Source organism: Anser anser, assembly GCF_964211835.1.
Source record: "Anser anser genome assembly, chromosome: 7".
Classification (NCBI taxonomy): Eukaryota; Metazoa; Chordata; class Aves; order Anseriformes; family Anatidae; genus Anser; species Anser anser.
Window position 1 is genome coordinate 5511787 of NC_139727.1, and position 21914 is coordinate 5533700.

A 21914-nucleotide genomic window follows, 5' to 3' on the forward strand; every position below is an offset into this window, starting at 1 on the left:
CAAGCAGCAGGAGTTTTTGTGGTGGAAAAGAGGAATATTTGAGTAGGGAAAGTATTACAGAAGTCTGGAGGGAGTACTAAAACCCCACGTCAGTGAGAAGGAAGATTCTATTGTCTTTTCAATGCCCTCTTGAAGAATGAGTGACCTGAAGTCATGCTCCCTTTGTCTCCTGTGAAACTGTACTTTGTACTATTTCAAATCTTTTTGGAAGTAGACTCTTTTCAGCCTTCCCCACAGCTTCCTCTTTATTTTAAAGCTATAAAACAGTGATATGCCTGAGCAGAGCTAGTCACAGATGCTCTGACAGCATGTGACTAGTGTGCCTGAGCTTTATCATTCCTGCTAACTGACCCTTTGACTAAAAGTTTAATAGGGGATAAATTCACATGTGAATTCATAATCCCCTTAGTTGTGCCAGAAGAATTCCTTAACAAGCAGGCAACAAAGAGAATCTTATATAGCTAGACTTTTTTATTCCTCCTCCTCTTCATTCTTTTTCCAAATTTTATTGGGTAGACTACTTCAAGGATGTGTCTTTAACTGTCATCACCATTTTTATTTGTGCATAACCTAAACAAACAAAGGCAATATATTCAATGTGGCTTTCAGAGTAGCACTGTGTGTGGAATTGAATACATTTTTGAGCTTTTAAGTATGATAGGTGGAAATATTATTTCTTCCAAATATTTATTATTTAGCATTTTTACTTATTCACTGTAACTTAAAAATCTTTTAAAGCACGAATCTCTTGGAACTTGTATGTTTACAGTGTGATATTTGTACATGGAGGCTTTTAATTTCAGAATTCTGTATATTGTTTGCTACTCTTACCTAGAGAAGCCTCTAAACATAGGTACTGAAAATATTTTTAGTAGAATATGCTTTTAATCAACTTTGTTATGGTTATTTTGAGTTTGAAAAAGGAAAATTGTTTCTCTCATAATGTTCTGTTGAAGTGCCTTTAAAGTGATGATATCCTCACTTTAATACATTTAAAAGCTTCAGACTTGTAACAGTTATTGAGCAATGCTCATTGAAATAATATTATGGATGTCTTAAGGTGTTCTTTTATAAGGAAGACACTGCTTTTTTTGGCCTCTGTAAAATAATGCTTAATTTTTTCCTTTATTGCATGCTATGTTTCTGGCATTGAAAACGAGGAAATTCCTAACCATTAGTAAACGCATCATCTCTTTACAGCACTTTATTTTCTCAAACAAATCCTGCTGGGGTATGCTAGCCTGGAAAGTCCTTGAAAGCTCTCGTTGCAGAGCCCCCAACTTTCTGTAATTGCAGTGTATGTGCAACCTAGGTGTTGCAAAGAGATGCTTCTTCTGGTTAAATCCTGTCTCTCCTATCAGTAGGCAACTACTTTTGAAGGATAATTTTTTCCTGTCAGAGCTGTCACATTCTAGAGGTCTCTGTAACTTTAGAACTCATCATTTTCTCAGTGGAATCAGTAAAAGGTGGTTTTGTTTTCTTAAACTTTAATGGAAGTAGGATGCAGCTGTCTTTGGCAGGAAGAAATTCAGTGTGAGTATACAATCCTAACAAGACTCTGTGCATGTCTGTGTGCGTGTGTGTGAGGAAGACAGAGAGAAAGAGGCATTGTGCACTGAAATATTTTAACATGTCTTGGCAGACTTCTGACACACAATGGATGTATTATCTTTCAGAAATTCATCAACTACCCCCTCTTGCCATCCCCCTCTGATGCCCCTTTTCTCTCCCTCCCCTCAGCCCCATTTTAGGAAATAGTTTTCTCATTAGCGGTTCTTTGGAGTTGCAATGTCCTTGATCTGGAAGGAGCATTTCTGTATTTTGTGGTAATGTTTCTGAGATCCAAAAAGAAACTGTTATTAATCAAATTTGGGCAATTAACACCAGAACTTTTTTAGTGGCTGCCGTTAATGTCTTTGAGCACTTGTATGATTGCAGGGTAGGGTATGTTCTCCATCCCCATAGTACTTGAATTTCAGACAGCAGCAGCCAGTTCCTTGTTGAAGATGGTGGAAAGGTTTATGAGCCGAAAGGCATAAAAAGCTGGTTGTTTTATTTTTAACTCTGTTATTAAGTGCTTGTAATCATTCAGTATCTAGGACCAAGTGAGACATTCCTCTCAATTTACACTTAAAGCTTTAGAAAAAGGGAGACAGCCCTGAGATACTTCTGGTTTCTGTTCCGAACTCTGCTCAATATTTTTGATTGTTTAGGAAAAATCAACACCAGATAAGAGACCAGTGTGTCCCGAAATACTGCATTTTAGTTTACTGAGGAATTGCTGCTTCAGAAGAGCAGCCTTAGCAAACTTGGAATTTGGACCTCTGAAGGTTAGAATTAGGCAGAAAGCATGCCTGCATTGTCCTGGCAGTTGCAGCAAAAATACATAGATGTTCATGTTGCCGAATCTTTATTTTGATCCCGTACACTCTAAATTATTGATCTCGAAATACATTTTCAATTTTCTGGTTTGTACAGAGGCATTTCTTGTTGCTGGTTTGGCAGCATCTTTCTTTATATGTAGTACTGTAAATAGAAAGCCTGGTAAGTATATGTTACTTCAGAAGTCTGATTTACATTCTAAGTTTTTAAATGATGAATGCGTTTTCAGTATGGAAGTAATAAAGGCAGTTTGGGTGACAATTTATGAAAATGATTGTTACAATACTAGTTAATGTAGGCTTCTTAAATGATAAGCATTTCTATTTCTGTGTAAGACTTCAGTGCAAAATGTACAGCTGTGTCTTAAACTGCTCAACAGAGATGATAAGATCTTCCCCCCAGAAATTAATACCACAGTATTTTTCATATCTCTGAAGTTCACAGTGGTTTGCATTGATGAGTAGGCAAACTGTCAATCCTACAAATACCATTGAAACTGTAGACTTATGAGAAGGTTAATTATGAATTCATTTCCTAAATCAAAGAAGAATAGGAGTAAGTGCTGTTGGAACAAGTGGTGTGTGTCTTCTCCTACTCTGAAGGAGGATGCAGTTACTGGGTGGGTATTTAAAGTGTTCTTGGGGTTGATTGCCTACTCAGACAAAAATGGACCTGGTTTGTCGAATTGTGAGAACAGTGTCCTAACAAGGACAGCATATAGTTGTGAATACAGAGGACTATTCTGCACTCAAATTTTTGCTGCGTGTACCTGTCAGGTAATGTCACCTGCTGTCTGCTCCTTTCTGTTGAGCCCCAAGTGAGGACACCTCACTTGAGGTGATGATGGTACCGCTCTCAAAGCTCTCGGTGTGGGTGGTGGTGGTTGTTGTTTAACAAAATAAAGCAAAAGACAAAACAACAACAACAAAAACTGTTCTGACAGGTGCCTCTGAGAATTGGTGGAGAAAACAGTGTCGTGCTCAGTGGATCCTGGAGGGATGGGTGTTGTGTAATTGTGCATACGCAGTTGGATGAGAATACTGGAGTATGTGAAAGAGTATCATCTGGAAGGAAAGGCCTGGGTTTCACCAGGACTAGGAGGTGTGGGGTCTGGTTTGAATCTGTAAGCACTATTTGTAGGGCTTTTGTGGTAAAATTTCTCCACATGTTGTTTCAGCAGGCCATCCTTCTGCCTCCTGTGATATGCTGGAACTGGTGTTGGTCATTTTTACTTGGGTATGTTGGATATAACTGAGGCTGTGTCTATTTTAGTGTTCTTGTTTGGAGAAGAAGTACAATTTTAAAGTGAATCCCTCAGAAGTCCCCACTTACTAAGCATGTTTTTTTTTCCACAAAGTGATTTAGGTATGTGCAAGCTAGACTCTTGGAGAAAACTGAAAATTGAAAATTGAAAGCTGTATTCTAGGCTTGCACTGAACAAGCTTTAACCTCTAGTGAGGGCATAATGATTGAGGCCTTTGAACATCTTCAGACCATGTGGTAGTGAGCTTGTCACCCTTACTATGATTTTTGGGAAGAGGATTTAGCAGGAGACACATAATGGAAGGAGTGTCTTGATAGGTTATTGGAAACATGAAGATAATGATAACTTTCTGTTCCTAACAGCTGAGTTCTTTAGACCAGAACTGCTTTGTTACTTTGGTGGGCAGCACATCCCAGCTTGTAGTTCAATAATTACTACAAGTGTACATGTAAGTTGTTTGTTTGCTGCGTGCTTTATTGCAATGACGAATGTCTTCACGGAAACGCGTGCAAGAAGAATAGTGACAAATACTGTGCTAGTTACAAGGAAAGCATCTTGTATGGGTCTTTTTCCAAATCTTTTCTCCTCAAGGCAAGTCATTAATAGTAAATTACATTCTGGTTGCAAGTTTAGTAGTGCCTTTGATGCCAGAGGATCTTGAGGCTTTTAAAACTATCAGTCACTTCATCCATAGTCATGTCATCCACCTCTGGAAAGTGACAAACCAATTTGAAATTTTGCACAATCAGTTAGAAAAGAAATCAAATTAACTTCTAAACCCTTCTCCATCAGTGATGAAATGGCTGGCAGATTTCACAGAGCTAGAAGAGCATGTTTGCAAAATGTAAATATCTGTTACTGCCATCTGTGTTTTAGGGTGTGTTAAAACCCCTCTTTTGCACCACGTCACAGGCTTTTTATAGGCCTCTTGTTTCTTTGGGTGTATGGCGCATCGCCAAAGGCTAACTATATTGCCATTAGAATAGTGCGTTACAAAACTTTTGTGGAAATTGCACATACACTCTTTTATTCTGACTAGTTTTTGTTTCTTTGGCCCATTTTTTTAAGCTTTCCTTGTTGTTAGTTCATACTATCTACTCAGTACAACAAAAATGTAATCTAATACCCTAATCCTGATAAATGGGGGATAGTACTCATGGTATACCTTTCATTTATCAAGCTACAGAGCTTTCCAAAGGATTCTGTTTCATGTCATTAATACCGAATTTAATGATTTTTTTTTAACCTAAATTAAATAGGTATAGATTAATTTTTGCCTTTTGTTTTTCTTGCTTCCATATACACTCTTTGCAATAACAGTATATTAGAGGTAGCTTTGATATTTAAAGGGTTTTAGTTCTTTGCCATGTCTTCATGACAGGTCTAAAAGCATTGCCCAACTCGCTCTACAGTATTCTACACTAATATCATTGGTTTTGATATTTAAGCTAAGACTATATATATATTTTTAAGCATTCTGGTTCTAGCTCTGTAAATGAATTTGCAAGGGGCACAAACAGACAATAAAGCAACTGTGGTTTAGAGTCAAATCATGCAAGCTTTGATGTGTATTTTACAGTCTGCATTTCGACTCTTCAGGTTGTTCTCTTGTGAAAACAGGCTATACTCTGCTAGCTAATGGTTTGTTCTCTGACATAGCTACTAGTGCGCTACTCTTCAGGAAAAATGTAAGCAAATGGAAGTGATGTGGGTAGTTTAATTGGACCAGCTACATGGAGGCAGAGCAGAAGTCTTGTTGCTGCTCTTAGACATGCTGCTTGTTCACCCTGACTGGTAGTAATACTGTCAGCTACTTGTCATGAATTTTTGTTCTTTGTCTAATTTTTCTTTGTCTGTGATGGTGAAACAACCCGGAAGTTTATGCTGAGAAGATGTATGCATTTTGCTGTTGTAAGTGGTGAGCTTGTTTTCCTTCAATGTTATGTTACAACTTTTCTAATACCGTTGTGGTAATCTGTAATTGTTTGGGTGTCTGGTATGCATTATTTCTAGCCATTTTAATGAAATATTACAGTTATTAACCATGACTACTGGTTTATAGTGGCTGTAATCCTTGAGCGTTTTCTGTTATTGTAGTTCAGGGCCACTTTGTTAGAGCATTAGCCACCTTCTGGTTTGCATCAAGGTGGCTGTCTAATGGATCATTAACTGCTAGTGAGGCCTAGGTCCTTGGGGACTTGCTTGGTACAGTAGTTGTGGTGTGAGAAGTAAAGCTCATACAGCTAGAAATCTGAATACAGTGAACCCTGTAGTGGTGTAAAATGAAATGACTTTGTGCTCTTAACATCTTTGGTTTTTCTACAACATTTTTTGTTACGAGAGCAGCGTGTTTTAGATGCTCTGAATGGGCAGAGGTTGATGAATTATGCACTCCTGAAGCAAGCATGACTGATGGTCTCTGCTATGTTTAGCTAATGCTAATGTTGCTTTTGGTATGGATTCATCTGCTGCTGGAGAAGTTTCTTCTTAGTCTGTTTACTAACTCCAAAGACTATGCTTGCTGTGGTTGGACTTGGTGATGGTGAAGGGCTTTTCCAACCTAGGCGATTCTATGATTCTACAGCAACAGGTGTAGGTGGATTATGCACATTTTATTCCTTCCATTTTTATTCTATCCACCCCCTGCTACTTTTCCTAAATTTCCCACAAATAAATGTGTAGAACTAGCACAATATGAAGAACAACTGGTGAACCAAACCCTGAGGGTGAGTTCGTGTCTGTGTGTATTTTCCAGTAATCTACACTTGTCTGAGGTCCTCTTCTGGTATTCCTGACCTTTTAATACTATGGTTAGCATCTAGACTTCTATTTGTTGGAGATGCTTCTGTATTAATCAATCCCAAGCCTTCATCCTCAGCCTAAATGTGATAGTCAGAGGCAACAAAGAGACTTCTCCTTAGACTCCTAATTGAGAATTTCCTTGTCAGTCCATTAGGACTTCCACTTGGACCATTCAGAGATTGGTGAGGGGTGGTGTCAGGTGTTTAAGAAAGCGTTCACATCTTTGAAGGTAGCTAAATATTTGGTCCTTCTTCATCTTTGGTCTTGTTTATGAAATTGTATTGAACTTGATCATAGTTTTGTGTGTTTTTCACAGATGACAGTTTTAGATGTCTTTACCTGTATTTTAAAATTCTGCAGAGAGACTTCTGTGGCTCTGACCTTGCTGAAATTTTCATGCCAGCTGATATATAGTAAATGTCACAGTTAAAGATAAAACAGTGATTTTTTTACTACAAAGTGCTGCCATGGTTTATCAAGTGTTAAGTCAGCACTTTTGCTTGGGATTTCAATTAGCTGCCTTTTAATTTCAAAATGACAACATGCACTGAAAAACACTGCTTCAGTCCTTCAAAATATGAATGTGTGGACTGTGAAATAATAATTACAGAGTTGAATCTTACTTGCAATGGGATCAAAATATTAAAGCTTTAACGCTTACACAAAAAAGATCTATCAGTGTTTGGCAAATACTGAGCCTCCCAACACCTTTCTCAGAGATGGAAATACTCCTTCAAGCAATGTATATGATGAGATATATATCAGTACAGGAGGCTGAATATGCTATTGGATTAATCTGTTTAAAATTGAGATGGGTATGTGCATGTTGTTTTGATTGACATAAGAAAGCATATAAACAGTTTATTTTCAGCAAATACTGTGGCTCAATTATTTGACTGGTTCTCTTGGTTGGGCATGCCATTAGCTTATTTGTAATTTAAAATTGACATATTTATTCTAAATAAATTAGGAGGATAATGCAAGTGTCAATACATTTGGAGGTGGAGGAAGAGAAAAAAGAAAAGAAACTGCAACTAAAATGATGTTTAGAAATGTCAGATTTTTTCAGAGGTGGGGGTCTGGGGATAGGGGAAGTTGCATTTAATTAGCTGTAACTGCCTGCCCGCATGTTCCTGAGCATATGGAATTACGTTCCTGAACAAATGACACAGTTCTCAACTGCACCCTGTTGATGCACAATTTTAATTGTGTCAGGATTTAGTTACCAGGCTGACACACACAGCTATGCTTTAAAAATTCAGGATTTTTATCTCTTTCATTATCTGGTACTATTGAATTATGAATATATTCTGTCACTGTTAGATTTTCCTAATCTGTAAAATTACCTCAGTGTAAAAAATGATGTTATAGTTAATGTGTCTGGTTGATAATTACAAAATTGATAAAATAAGCATTTGTGCTTGACTTCAAGGAGTTTATTTGGCCCTTTTGATGCAAGCCCTTGGCTCTAAGAAGTAAATTTGGCTGCTGCTGTTGTTGTTGTTTTTTTTCCCCACCCTCCATTAGCAATCATTCTGTTGCACACAGTACGTGATAAATCAACCGCAGGAGCTTTAGAGTTGCCATAACATGACATTACCTATCAGCTCGTCAAGTCTGTGTTGACTCTGCGCCTTTTAGGCTGTATATTTCTTCAAAGTCTAGTGCCAGTTACTTAGTCAGCTCTAACTAATTTCAGAGTGGAAGGGAAACTTTACTGGAGTGCTGTTTGGGATCTGCTTTTTAATCCTGGTCTGTTTAATGTTTGCCTCCTGACATTCTAGGCCAGACATCATTTTAATGGTATGTGTGGTGATAAAGCCAATAAACTGTCAAGATGATTGATAATCTAAGCATTATAGCAATATGACTTTCCTGTTCTCCTCTGTGCTTTAGATGATGGTTTCCAAATTGAATTCTTACAGTGTGCTGTATGTTTGTTGGAGAGTCTCTCAGCAAGCGGTTGGAAGGAGCTAGCCCTTGCTAATGCAGGCTTTTAGATTTCTGTTATTATTGGAAGGACTTTTAATTTGAGAAACATTAAGAGGGAATTCTACCACTGGAATAGGCTTGGTCTCTAATTTTTTGAAATTCTGTTATTTTTATGGCCACCTGGGATGAATCTCAAAATTTCACGTGGCTGATTCCTTTATATTTAATGTCTTTCAGCTAGCGATAACAGAGCATGTGTTAGTGTGTGTGTGGCTTCCGGGTTCACTTAAGCAAATTCAGCAGCCATTTTTCATCATCTTAATTGAAAGTCATTGATCAGACTTGCTCACTTTTTTTTTTTTTTTTTTTTGGGGGGGGGGGGCGGGTAGGAGGGAAGGAGGGGAAAGGACCTGCAGGTAATTGATTTGGATTATTTTTGCATGATGCCTAAAACTAATGGTTTTCATCTTGTAGTTTTGTGCTGGCCCCTGGACAGTGACAGAGCAAGGATAAATGAATGACAGCTATTTGTGTTTTGGAGCTGCTCTGCCTGTGCTTTTTTGATTATTAAATAAGTTAAGTTTGCCAATATATTAGTTTTGTGGTTGTTTTTTTTTTTAATTTCTATTTTTATTTAAACCAGAAGTTAGCACTCCTGCACTGTCTGAAGCAATTTTGCACAGGTAATCCTCATTAATGTGCATTGATTGATAAACGTGGTTCTGGATACTTTCAGTGATCTGTTGTGGAGTGAGGGCAAAGCCATGTCATGCTTGCTTTTTCATAAATGCTGTACATTTTTTTTTTTTTAAGCTCAGTTTGCGCTCTAGCTGTTACGGCCAGACTCTAGATTCTGGGGGTTTTAGTACAAAATTCCCTTGAATGATTTTTAGACTTGGAGCAAGTACTAGATCCTTTTCTTTTTCTTTTCCTTTTTTTTTTCTCCTAGTTTTTTTGCTGTAAGCATTTTCCCCTCAGAAATTAATAATTAATTGGGTTATATGGGTGACTATAAAGTTCTGATTCATTAGACAAACAAACCTTTATTCAGTAGGTTTTCACAGCATGGATGATCAGGATTAGCCTAGCTTTGGTGGGAACAACCAAACCAAAAAGTCATGCGGGAATTTCTGCAGCCTCACTAGTGAGGTGCTGCTCCCATGTGTGCTGGAAGTTATGGCTCCTTGGAGAGGAGTTCCCTTACACTTCCATGCCAGTGAAACTGCTGGAAAACTGTTTCTCTAGGCATTTGGTGGGAGGCTGTGGAAAGGCACTAGAAGCCCCCCGGTACTCTTTTTTTAAAAGCCTTTGTCCCATCTGGAATGTGAGTGGGTTAGCTAGCCTGGTAAGGCTTTTTGTGTTAATAGGAACTAGATTTGAGATGGTAGCTCGAGGGCATTGTTAATTCTGCAGTGAAGATGCATCTCTTAGAGCAGTCAGTGCTGAGGAAATATCTGTCCCTGTGTATACCTCTAGGGTAGCTCCTCTGGCAGTTGAGAGCCACTTTCCAGAAGGAGTCTTTTGCTTTCAGCTTTGTCTTTGTTCCTTTACCTTTTTTCCTCTTCCTACAGCCTACCCATCTTTTTTCCTCTGACAGTTAGCTGGTTCAAGTTGTACTTCTTCATGTTGCCAGGATGATCTAGTGCATTGCTGAGTTTGTAAAACTGCACAAAGCACTCTGTTGAATAAAGGGGATAGACCAGAAATGACTGTGGGAGGTGTTCTAGTGAACAGATTGGTAGGGTGCTTGGGGGTTTACTGCATTCCCTTTTGAGCAAGAAATTGCAGAATTTAACCCAAACTTATGAACGGTGAATCTTTCAGCTGCGTTTCGCTTAGTCTAAAGGAGAATTCTGTCTGGGGTTTAGGGATCTTTCTCTCTGAGGTGTCTTGTTCTGCTTCCTCACCTCTTGGGGAGCTTGCATTTTACTCCAGGAAGAGCTATTATGCATCAGTAGTGTTTGCTGGTACAGAAGCCCTTTGTCTTGTGGGGAACTGCCAAGCTCAATCCTTGGCCAGAATAAGTAGACAATTATATTAAAATTCAGGCTGATGGAGAATGGGTGTTGACAGATACACTGGCCAGATTAGATTTGATTGTGTACTCTTTGAAGTTAAGTTTCTCTGAATTGCTGGGTCAAATTCTGGTTGTGTAGCTTACCTGTAAAAAATGAAGCTAAACTGCCCTTTTTCCTTCTGTCAGCCTAAAGAATTCCCTAAGCAACATTGCATTGGTTCTCATCCACAAGCATTAAAGGCTAAAGCTTAATTTGCTTTTGAAAAATTAGGGCTTGTGTTTTGCAGAGACAACTGGCCAACAATGAAATAAGTACTATTACACTGTGCAAATTTCATTTGGTCAGCTTTTTTTAAGGCCCTTACAGTCAATTTAAGCATAATGCTTGCTGACAAAATAGATGCTTTAGAGTCAAATTCTTCACTCTTGCATGATTTCCTGTGGTCTCTTCATTTCTATTTATTTATTTATTTTCATAACAGCAATTATTTGGGGAAAAAAAAAAAGGCCTGTATATAGAGGCAAGAGAAACCTTTCTTTTCCTGGACACATTTGGGTACTTTTGAATAGGCTTATCTTCTCCCTAGGTATTCTAGGGTAGCTTGGCTTATTGTTATTATTTTTTTCCCCAAGGTTATCTTTCCACAAGAAGGGTGATGGGGGCCAACTTTGTAGTGGAATTCTTAATAGATAGACAAAATTTGAATTAATAATGTAAGCAAAGGATCTTAGACATATGGAGAAGGATGCATCTAGTTAATTGCTTTTTTTTCCACCTCTCCTGTCCTGTATCATCTGAGATAATGTACAAAGCTTTGTGGTTTCCATACAGCTTTTGTCTTTTTTAAAGCTGATTTTTTACGTTCCTGGCATGTTATGTATTGATAGGAGAGAAAAATGTTTGTAGTAGCATCATCTGCTATTGTTCATCTGTTGTTTCTCTGTCATAGGTATGTTGTTATGATTGAGAGGCATCATGTTTTTTATTATTTAATGGCTTGGAAATATATAGGTCTTTGGCCAAATATGTCTGCTGTAATCAGATTGTTTCTAGAGTCACTTAATGGGATGAATTTGTACTGTGGCTGATTTTGTGTTTTATATGACTTGAAAAAAAACAAGGCATGCCTTGAGATCTTCAGCGGAGTTTTTGTGTAACTGGACGTCACTTTGTATGAAAGAAAAAAACACAGCATATTTTAGATCTCTAGCCATACATCATCTTCTTGACTGTCTGAAAAATAATGCTGGCAGCCACTTTGTAACACTTCTAGCAGCTAGGATGTTAGGTGTTCAGCTTTGCAGGTAATGATGATTGTGCAGAAATGAGCATTGCTTGTGTATTCATTGCTAATAGCTCCCCCTCATTGAGTCACTTTTAACTTTTTTTCCCCTTCAACTGACAGGAATATGGTTTGGTATAGATATTATTTCAGCCATTTTGCCCCCAGGAGAACCATTAGTAATTTATAAATAGAATACACATAAAAATAGGAGAAGTAAAATGGAGGGTTTTCTTTTTGTTGTTTTGTTGCTGTTGCTTGTTTTATTTTATTTTATTTTTATTTTTTTATTTTTGCAACAAAGGCACTAATAATTTCAATACTGTGATTTGGAGTTGAATTAGTTACTGATTTATTAGTTGTACAGTTGTAGTTCCATATAACTGTGTGGATGTGAGAGTCTGGAAAAACTGATTATTTTACTTGGACTTTGCACATTGTTAAACACAAATTGACAATGGTCAGTTGTCAAAAAAACAACTAAGCCAAACAAACAAACAAAAAACACCCAAACAACCACCACAACAACAAAAACAAAACAACAAAACCCTAACAGCATTAATGAAAAGAAAGCTTTTAGCTATTGCATCAGGTGGGATTTGGAAAGATTTTTTTTTTTCTTTCTGGATTAGGGAAGGAACTGGGTGAATTTCAAGCCAGTTCATTAAGATTTTAATGACTGTTCCAGAGTAGTGAATATGAAAAGTGTAGTAATTTTTAAAACCTTTCTAATTCTGTATATGATCTTCAGTTAGTTTTGAATGCTCTTACTTAAGCTATTTGTTTTCTTCTAGTTGTTTTAAAGTGATAGGTTCCTACTTAAATGTCTGTATTTTGTTGTGTGTATATACATATATATTTCATTTTTAAGTATATATGGACTTGTTTACTTCAGTTGTGGACTCTGTTGTCTAAAGTTCAGAAACATTGAGAAGTTGAATCTACATTGTGCTTGTGTGGTATTTTCTGAACAGTGTGGAGTAACCCCCAAATTACTTGTTTTTAGAGTAGTTATATGTTTTAAAGCTGCTAAAATTGCAAATACCAATAAGTTAAAAAATTGTTTTTAAAGTAAATTTAGGCAAAGTATCTGCTCATAGAATGAAAATGAGGAAGAGTGGGATGGCAGGTCTGGAAATCATATCCCTGGTTGACATGCTCCTTAGTCACTAGCTGAATAACTGCTCTAGCAAAAGAAGAGGGAAAATATCTTTATTTTATCTTATCTGATTAAATAAAAATCAAAAACTAAATAAACATTGATCAGAATATGCATATGAATAATTTCAGAAGTAGAGAGTATGTAAAGTGCTGTAAATCACTGATCAAATCCATGTAATGGAAAGACCCAGGTATTGCAGCTTGCCATCCCGTTCTTCCAGAGGACAGCACGGGGTCTGGGTTTGTGTGATCTGTCCATGGTATCTGCTGTACTCCCTCCTGTTGCCTGTTCCAATCTTGTTTCTTCCAGGCCTAAAGATATGGTTAAACTAAATAGGGTGGTGCACAGATTCATTTGAGAAGGTGATGAAGCAAAAGAACACTTGCCTTCTGAAGGAAACTCTAGAGTAAAGAATTTGGAAAACACTTCCCGTCTCCCTTTTAAAGTCAATTAGTTCATTTCTGGATCTGGCCAGTAGCAGAACTGTGAACCTGTTAGTTGAAAAATGAATGACTGCTTTGTGGCTCTGTATTTCTGTTATAGTATTCCTCCATGCTCTTTAACTACAACTGTTTGAGTATTGATCTGCTAGTGCCTAATAGCTTAGAAACACTGTGAATGCAATATGAGGATTAGAAACTATGCCCCTAAACCCAAAAGCATTGCATACATATATATTCTTCTCCCGGTGATTTAGTTCGAATTGAAATTTATGGTACTGGCCATGTGAGTAAAATGCAGGATGGTGACTGAGTGCTTTTTATATGCCTACAGAACCATATGGGATATACAATAGTGATGAAGTGAACTATATTAAATGGCTTACTTTGCGAAATTGTTCACCAATTATTAAGTTAGACTGTTTATACATAGAAGGAAAACTGGATATGGTTCAAAATAAACAAAAAATGCTTTATTTTGCTAAACTGATCAATGGAAAAGAGCAAGTCTATTTGGTTTTGCTTTACATTAAAAAAACAAAATCTTACCGTAAATTGTTAGGCTTTTTTTTTTTTTTTTTGGTGTCAGTCAAAATAATTTTTCAACAGAGCATGAAAATGGAAGACAGAATCTGAATGGTTCTGCTTTAGAACCACACTGAAAGTTTTTTGTTTTATGTAAATAGAGATTGATGGAACATTTTACACAGAGTGCAGGTTTTTGACAAAAAGTATTGATGGTTGCTTTCAGTAAGTGTTACTGGAGATGACAGAACATTGCATTTTAAGATGAATTACAGCAGAAACTCCCACTTTGGGAATGTCATACATTTTATTTCATCTGTTGTTTTGAGAAAGAATGACTAAAGTCATAAATACCACAGACTGATCTCTCTTTCCTTAACATCTTATAGATCTTGAATTGGTTCACGGTGCTTAGTAGAAATTATATTAAAAATAATTAGATAGATGCATGCTTTTTGCTAAGATCTGCTTATTGTACTTTGGGGTTTTAAGTGTTAACTGTTTGGTTAACTTGAAGATTGATGTTAATCCCAAAGGAATTGTCCTTTTGATTATTAGGTTGGTTTATATTTAAACTCTCTGAAGTACAAAATGCTTTGTCTGTTACCCTTGGAGGAAAACTAAATATAGAAGTGGAACTAAATTGCATGAGACCCCTTTTTGCAAAGGCAAATTGATCAGCTTTAAAATAGTCAAATGCTAAGTTTTTAATCAACACTTCCGAAAGCAGTTATATTGTCTACCAATGGAAGAGAGGTTTTCAGAATGTTTTTCCTGTTACTGTACATAGTTCTGCCAAATTTTTTCTTAAAGAGATGAGAGAATACCAGACATATGGAATGGCTGAATTCTTAGAGCTGAGGATGGAAGTAGAGCTTGAACTGGAGCACTCTGGCAGTTGAGCAGTTGAGGTGGGATGATTTAGGTCAATAGGAATTGCAAATGGTGGTTAGTAGAAAATGAGCTCCGTTGTAAACATATATTTGTGTTATGTGTTTAAAATATATTAAACTGTCTTATAGTTAAAATAGTCATAGACTATGTAAGAGATCTAGTCTCTGTTTTGTTTACTTTTGTTATTTTCAAATTCTGTGAAATTCACACTCCACCCCTCAGCCATCCATTAAAAAGACAGAAGAGAGGTTTGAGAAAACCCTGAGCAATGGAGGGAGCAAGTCTCAAGGAAGTTTCAAGAGGGGGCACAATGTGAATGTGGGCTCTTCTCCTGGTCTCACAGTCGCTAATGTTGCTAATGACAGCTTGAAAAGGAAGACTAGGTATCAGCTTGGAAGAGTCATAGTTTGAACATAGTTCAGCTCCTGAATGTGTATTTCGAGCCTTTTAAAGAGTATTCTCTTTTTTGAACAATAAAAGAGTAATAGTGACATTTTAATGATGAATATATATATAAAAGGGAATATAGCCAAAAGAATATTGTCACCCTAAAAAGAAAAGTTTCTGTGAAGAAGGCTTATGCTCTAAAAGGGATGGAGGAAGTGACAAATCAAATATCAACAATAAAACCCAGTTTCTTCCAGATTGCCCCTGTTTCCATGTTAGCATTCTCATACAACCTCTCAGTGCTTATTGAAAATCAGGTCTTTCTTGCCTGCAAATGTGTTATCTATTGAGAAGAGCTGAATTTTTCTTTATTACTTTTAAGCTCTTGAAAATGATTCCTTGAGAAGGAAAGTTATTTTGGTTTATCATTCTTCTCACCCAAAATATTTCTTATTGCTGCTTTGATGTGAAATCATTACTACTTTTTTCTTTAAATGTATTCATTTTTCCTGTTCTTACAAGATTATATTGCCCTCAAATTATTCTGAAACCTAGATAGATATGAATCTATTTCATATATTGATTCTTTTCTTTCCACCACTTAATGGCTTCTTTTACCAATCTGATGATAGCTTGGCTTGGATCCATGCCCTTAACTGGACCGAGGAACATGTAATTGAACTCCAGTTTTTTTGGTTTTACAGGCTAAGCCTACCGCTTCTCAGAAATTGCCCATGTGATGTTTCAAATTGCACAGGTGAAAAACAGTCAGCTAATGATTAGGTACCATTTTAGCTAATGAGGGAACTGATTAAAGACACAAAAGGTTCGTTGTGGCATTTGTCTCTTACTTTGGACTGAAGTTTTTCAGTCTATGTCTCGCGGTATTCAGTAGCTTATCCTCATTTGGTTTATAGATCCTCAGATGACTTCTTGGTGGCCTCATTTTCCCCCCAGGTTGCTGAGCTGAGCTGGAATAGATGGAAACTCTTCCCAGGCTGCTTTGCTCGAGGACTGTTCTTGTTGCTGCTGCTTCAGTGTCCAGCAGCTGGGCCTGAAACATAGTCCTTTTGCCCAGGAAGAGCAGAAGTCTCCTGGCTCCACTGCTGATCCTTTCTGCAGAAGGAAACAGATTGCAGCAAGCTGTTGTTGCATAGCAGACAGTGTTGTGAAATGAATCATAAAGACTTTTTAAAAATGTATTAATGGCTGGATAGTTGGCCTTCTTTGAAGGAAGGTAATTAATAATCAGCTGTTCTATGGAGAGAATTTATCCTTTTTTTTTTTTTTTTCTCTTTTACTGGTTTCAGATTTGGGGAAAATATAACACTTCTGTGGAAGAAAAAGGCTTTTCCCTGCTTGGTAAATGTCCTAAAACTTCCGAGCGTAGTATAGTCAACTCCAGGACAAGATTTAAACAGATGCTTCAAGGGGACCTTAACCCATGAAATCATCCTATCCTGAAGCCAAAGCCCCACCTTCTAACTCCAGAATAAATAGATTCTCATGACAGAATAATTCATCTCCAGTCATGAAAGCATCAGCTCTAAACGACAGCTTGTAGAGACCCTGTGCTTGTTAGGGCCAGATCAGCAGCCCAGATGCCTTGAATGTAAACTCATGAAGGGAAGATTAATTTATCTGTCATCCTATGCTTTGACAGTTGTTGTAAATCTGATTTAGCTCTGAAGAGAAATAGGGGAACCTTTGAATTTATACGGGTGATACTAAGAAAACCTAACCTAGACTCTTTGAGCCCTGAAAAAACAAAATGTACTTACGGTCAGTAGAGCTTAACTAATCTTTAGGCATAAAAAAATAACAAATAGGTGGTGGGGCAGGGTAGGCAAAGCCTCCATTCCAGGCAAGACCTCCCTGGGTATGTCCGTGTGGTATGCCCGCTCTAACTCTTTCCAATGAATAGGAGCAGAAGCAAGGATCTTTGCTTATTGATCAAACAACTCCATGAGTTGTGTGTGCGCTTTTTAAAAATATGTTGGCTTTGTTTTAAATCTTTTCATTTTCTGACATTTTGAACTTTATAAAAAGTAATTATTACTTTTTTAAGTTCATAAAACTGTCTGACATTGCGGAATGATACTGTACAGATATTAGACATCTATGCCAGTACATTTGTAAAATCTAAATGAAAACTCTGATAGTTGTCACCTCATTGGAGATGGACTGTAGTCTTATGATAGGAATATTTGCCTGTGGAAACAGAACAGGTGGTTAAAGCCAGGAAAGCTTTTCTAATTAGTGCTACTTTGCTAGTATCTTGTGCACTCTAAGCACTGTACAACAGTGTGTGTCTTCCTGCTTTCTCATTCCATCCCCGTACACTCCAAATTAAACACAATATAATAGCCATGGAAAGGTCATTTTCACTTTCATACCAAAGAACTGAAAATAAAATCTGTACCACTGCTTTAAAATCTGAGCTCCCCAGGGTGGAACAGCACTGTTTTTGCTAGGGTAGTATAAAGACATCTGCAAGTCCTGTGGCTTCTGTTGTTGTCTGTTCAGTGCAAAGAAGGCTTTAATCTTTGTGGAACTGAATTACCGTTGATTTATGCTGAATTCAGACTATATAAAACTTCTGGGAACTCGCTTGCCGTATGTTACCTTACATATAGTTCAGGTCTCTAAATGCATATCACTACACTACAGGACTAGATTGCAGGGAAGTAAATGATTTCCTTCCACAGGCAAGTTGGAAACTGTGCCTTTCCGTGGTGAGGAGAAGCTGACCTGTGTGCTAAGCGTTTCTGTGTTGGTTTAGAGGTGAACTACAGTGAAAAACCACTCTTCTTCCTTGAGAGGGTAGAGTCCTAACGAGCATGTTGCCCAGCTATTAGCTCCTTTCCTACTTCTTTATTTTCAATTTGCTTCACCTCCTAGTTTGGGACTTCACATTTGATTTTCTAAAACTGCTGGTGGTGAGTCAGGGACGTCACACCATTGTAAGCTTTCAGTGGGTTAACAAAAATTGTTCTGTTGTAACTCCCTGCAAATTGTAAGGGCTGTTAGCTCAGACCAGAGCTGCTGGAAGGGAGCAGTTCCCTGTGTCAGTGTGGCCTTTTCCTTTCTGGTGACTGTACAGCACCCACTTCAGTGGAGGAACAACTACAGCTGCTGGGGCTTACTTTGAAGTTTACTGAGATAAAAAGGTGTGTATCCCCACACTGTTGATTGCATTGCTGAATAATGAGTGTGTTAGCAGAAAAAAAATAATTGTCATCCTATGTTTTAAAGCTCTTTCCAAGGGAAAAAGAAAATGGTTTTCAGGTGTGGAAGTCAGAGTAGCTGTTGAAAAGAATCAAGCCTAGGTAGATTTTACGCCAAGTTTCTTGCACTCTCTAGATTTTGGATGTTGTGGATTCTCTAGATTCTAACGTTATAGCCAAGGTTCCCTAAAGCTTCTGAAAAAAGTTGTTTTTTTTTTTTTTTTTTTTCTCCAATCATAATGCAGTAGTAGCTTCGTTTGACTTGTATAATTCAGGTTGTTTTAGAGTACAGTGCATGAAGTTTGTAAGGTTTTATTATAACTACAGAAATAAAGATGAGGTCAATTGAAGGTGGCTTTATTTAACTGAAGTTAGCATCTCAGACCAAAATCTTGGGAGGTAACTTTTTATTTTGAATACATTGTCTTGATTTGCTAAAGAACTGATTTTAATTTGGGGTTTAGTGTGAACTCGACTTGCAGAAAGAAAAATGGCATGATTTCAAATTCTCCTGAAATCATTTCTGCACTTACTCCAGGACTGTGCAAAATTATCACTGCTGCAGCAGGACATTGTTTTGACAATGTCTTGTACAACTCAGAACAAAAAAATCTGTCTCTGCTGCAAAGAGTTTGCAATCTAAGCAGTAATGCTGTAAATACTTGCCAGCTTCCTAATCAAATGATGCTTTAAAATTCTTCATGAATATCATGTTGAGGTCAGAGACATTCACAGTAACATACAAAAATATTAATTTATTCATGACAGTAACTCTGAATATTTTTATTATTCTTATACTGGCCTCTCATGAGAATAATAGAAAATAGCTGTCCTAAAATGAATCTTCTTGTCTGCTACAATTTTTTTCTCTCACTTTTTTTTTTTGTGTTAAACATGGCATAGAAGGATGTGAGTGTTAGCATTAGTCAGTTGTGACAACTACTATTTGGGTACAGGTTTTATTTAGAAATGTACTAGTGATGAACTTCTTAATGTGTAATAATAAGTAACCAGCTTGTTCTTATTGTTGGCAGTCCTCTTCCCTAAAGCATTCTTCAGGTTTCTGTTTCATTGTGGAGTAAACAATGGGATTTGCTAAATTGTGCATAGCTATCTATGTACTGGATTTGCCCATTGAATGGCCAGGATGAAACTTTGTTTGTATGGGTGTAGTAATTACACAAATTGAATGTATTGTATTATGAAAACTTGGCCCAGAGTGTTCCTATTGATAAAAGACAGAGGTCAGATTTTGTCGCTTCGCTCAGGCAGGGCATATTATGTGCTTGTGGTGTAGCGAGGTTGGAGTATTTGAGGGACGAGGATCAGTTGTGAAGTGACCATGAATACAGATAACGTTTTCAAATCAGCGTAAAGAAAGCATTACAAAATTTTGTTTTCTCATTCCATTGTAACCATTGAAAATTCCATTGAAATCAACCACACTGATGAGATACATATGTAGAGGTTGAATGGGTTTGTGCTTATGATCTTTTATGGAGGCTTGGCTTCTGGATGGTGTGGGATAATGTGGCAAACACAGATTTGACGTTCACTTAATTTGCACTAGTAAAATGAATTAATTTTTGTGAAAGATGGCATCTCAATAAAGACTTCCCTAATTCTAATGCTTAAAGTATCTAAGTAATCACTAGGTCATCTACTGGTCTCTCTCTTCTTGTTTGTTTTTGCCCATAAAGCAATCTCTGAGTACATATCAGATATCTCATTTTAATTGCAATGAGCAGAGCAAAGTTATTTTGAAAATAGTTGGGGATGGTCTGGAGGTGGTAGCATCAGATGGGACCTGTTCTGGGGACCCAAAACAAATCGGTAGCAGATGTTACAGCTATTGAGTGCTGCTACAGAAACCTGTTAAGAAGGAGCTGCAAGAATTGACTAGATGACACATGGAACATCTCTAAGAATTAGATCCTATAAAATCGTTGAGTTGAATTTCTTTTACAGTCTGGAGAGCACTTTGTCACTGTACAGGCTGACTGAACCATGTAAATGTTTCTCCAATTTTCACAAAACTTTTTTTTTTAACATGCTTTGGGCAGGTCAAGACAACACTTTATTCTATAAGAATAGTTATTCTCTGCTCTGTGATGATACAGTCAAACATTATTTCAATGAAATATGGCTTCACGTATTTAACAGTGTAGGATTTTTTCAAAAGCAAATGAATTTTTCTGGAGGACGATAAACACTAGACAACTCCCGAAGGCACAAATATTTACATAAAAGAGTGTTTCCTTCTGGATAATTTAAGTTATTTTGATCAGGAGATAATTAAAAAAGTAAGAGTTTTCACAACATTTCTAAACCTTATTTTTTTTTCTTTCACTTTTAAAGGCACAGTAGGGCGCCATGGGAAATGTATTTTCATCTGGGGTTGTAGGAGGAATACATATTGTTTGTTTAAGGCATCAGGTATTGAGAAATGGCAGGGTGAAAAGTTTGACCTGAACTGCCAGATCTGATCTGCAAGGGGGTAATTGAGTTGCCATGTTTTTTTTCTCCTCGGTTTAAATCAAGTTTCGCTATGGCCCATTTAAGTGTCAGACTGGTAGCAAAACTTGACAACTTCAGGGTGCAAGCTTGCTTTTGATCAGGATTTACATGCAAATCATTTTTGCCTTGAACTGTCAACTCCTGTTTTGACACTGTGAGGGGAGGTGCCCCCATTTCTTGCAGTCTTTGCTTCTCAAGCCATGGGGATGGTGGTCAATGCTGTTAGTTGGCGTGTGGTAGAAAAATGTTGGTTAAACTTTATATCTATCTGTCTTTTTTCTATCCCCTTTCCTGTCAGTCAGCTTGTTGCAGCTGGGCATCTAATCTCCTTTTTGCCTAGAAGAAAATCTAACAATAATCCTGAGTTTGATGTCAGAGAGAAACTAGAGAACTGAGGTAGAGGGTCACCAGTGTACTGGGGAATGGGTTTAAGCCGCAAAACAGCACAAAGGATGCTGACAGTCTACATTTTCCTGGGCTTTAAACAAAGTCTTTGGTAAGTTTAAAGAATCTTCTCCTTGCATGACTAAACCTATTGATGGTTTAGAGAAAAAGCTGCCTTAGAAGGCTTAAGACTGAACCTTTCCAATTTTACTGAAAACCTTAAGATGTTAAATTTTTTTTTCATTGTATAACTGAAGAAAAATTAAAGAGGAGCCCATGAACTGTGGCTAAACTATGCGAATGAACAGTGTGTCTTCTTTTTGCTACCATATCTAGTGGAACTCATGTGTAATATACCTTTTAGATTCATTTAATTTCCATTTACACTCTACATCTGGAGTTAATCTTTTGAGAAAATCTCACATAGGAAAGTAAACTAATAAAACAAAAAGATGTAATTTAATACTTAAGGGTTTCTAAAAATAAAATCAACATCAGAAATAGACTGGTGAGATTAAAAAAAACAGAGCTGTTATTATGCTAAACAAATGATGCAAGAAGTTATATCTTGCAATTGATGTTGCTACTCTTGTTTTCTAGTTAAACAAGTTTGTCTTTGTACTATTAGTAGAGTAGGGACATCAAACATACCGTTTCACTGAGGTGGCAGGCAGTGTCATGTTTGATAATCTACATAT

At 37.2% G+C, this 21914-nt stretch overlaps 2 protein-coding genes across 6 annotated transcripts in view; both read left to right on the plus strand.

Annotated features, from left to right (window-relative positions):
• The window catches only part of LRMDA (leucine rich melanocyte differentiation associated), a 669624-nt gene that overhangs the window by 38985 nt on the left and 608725 nt on the right, over nucleotides 1-21914 (plus strand).
• LOC310902275 (uncharacterized protein) overlaps nucleotides 8764-21914 on the plus strand; it is a 261603-nt gene continuing 248452 nt past the window's right edge. For 4 of the 5 annotated variants that reach the window (XR_014586596.1, XR_014586597.1, XR_014586598.1 and 1 more), the window contains exon 1: nucleotides 8764-21914. This exon is cut by the window's right edge and continues 9586 nt beyond it. The gene's annotated coding sequence lies outside the window, so the exon portion shown is untranslated. The other variant, XR_014586599.1, reaches the window with a different exon arrangement.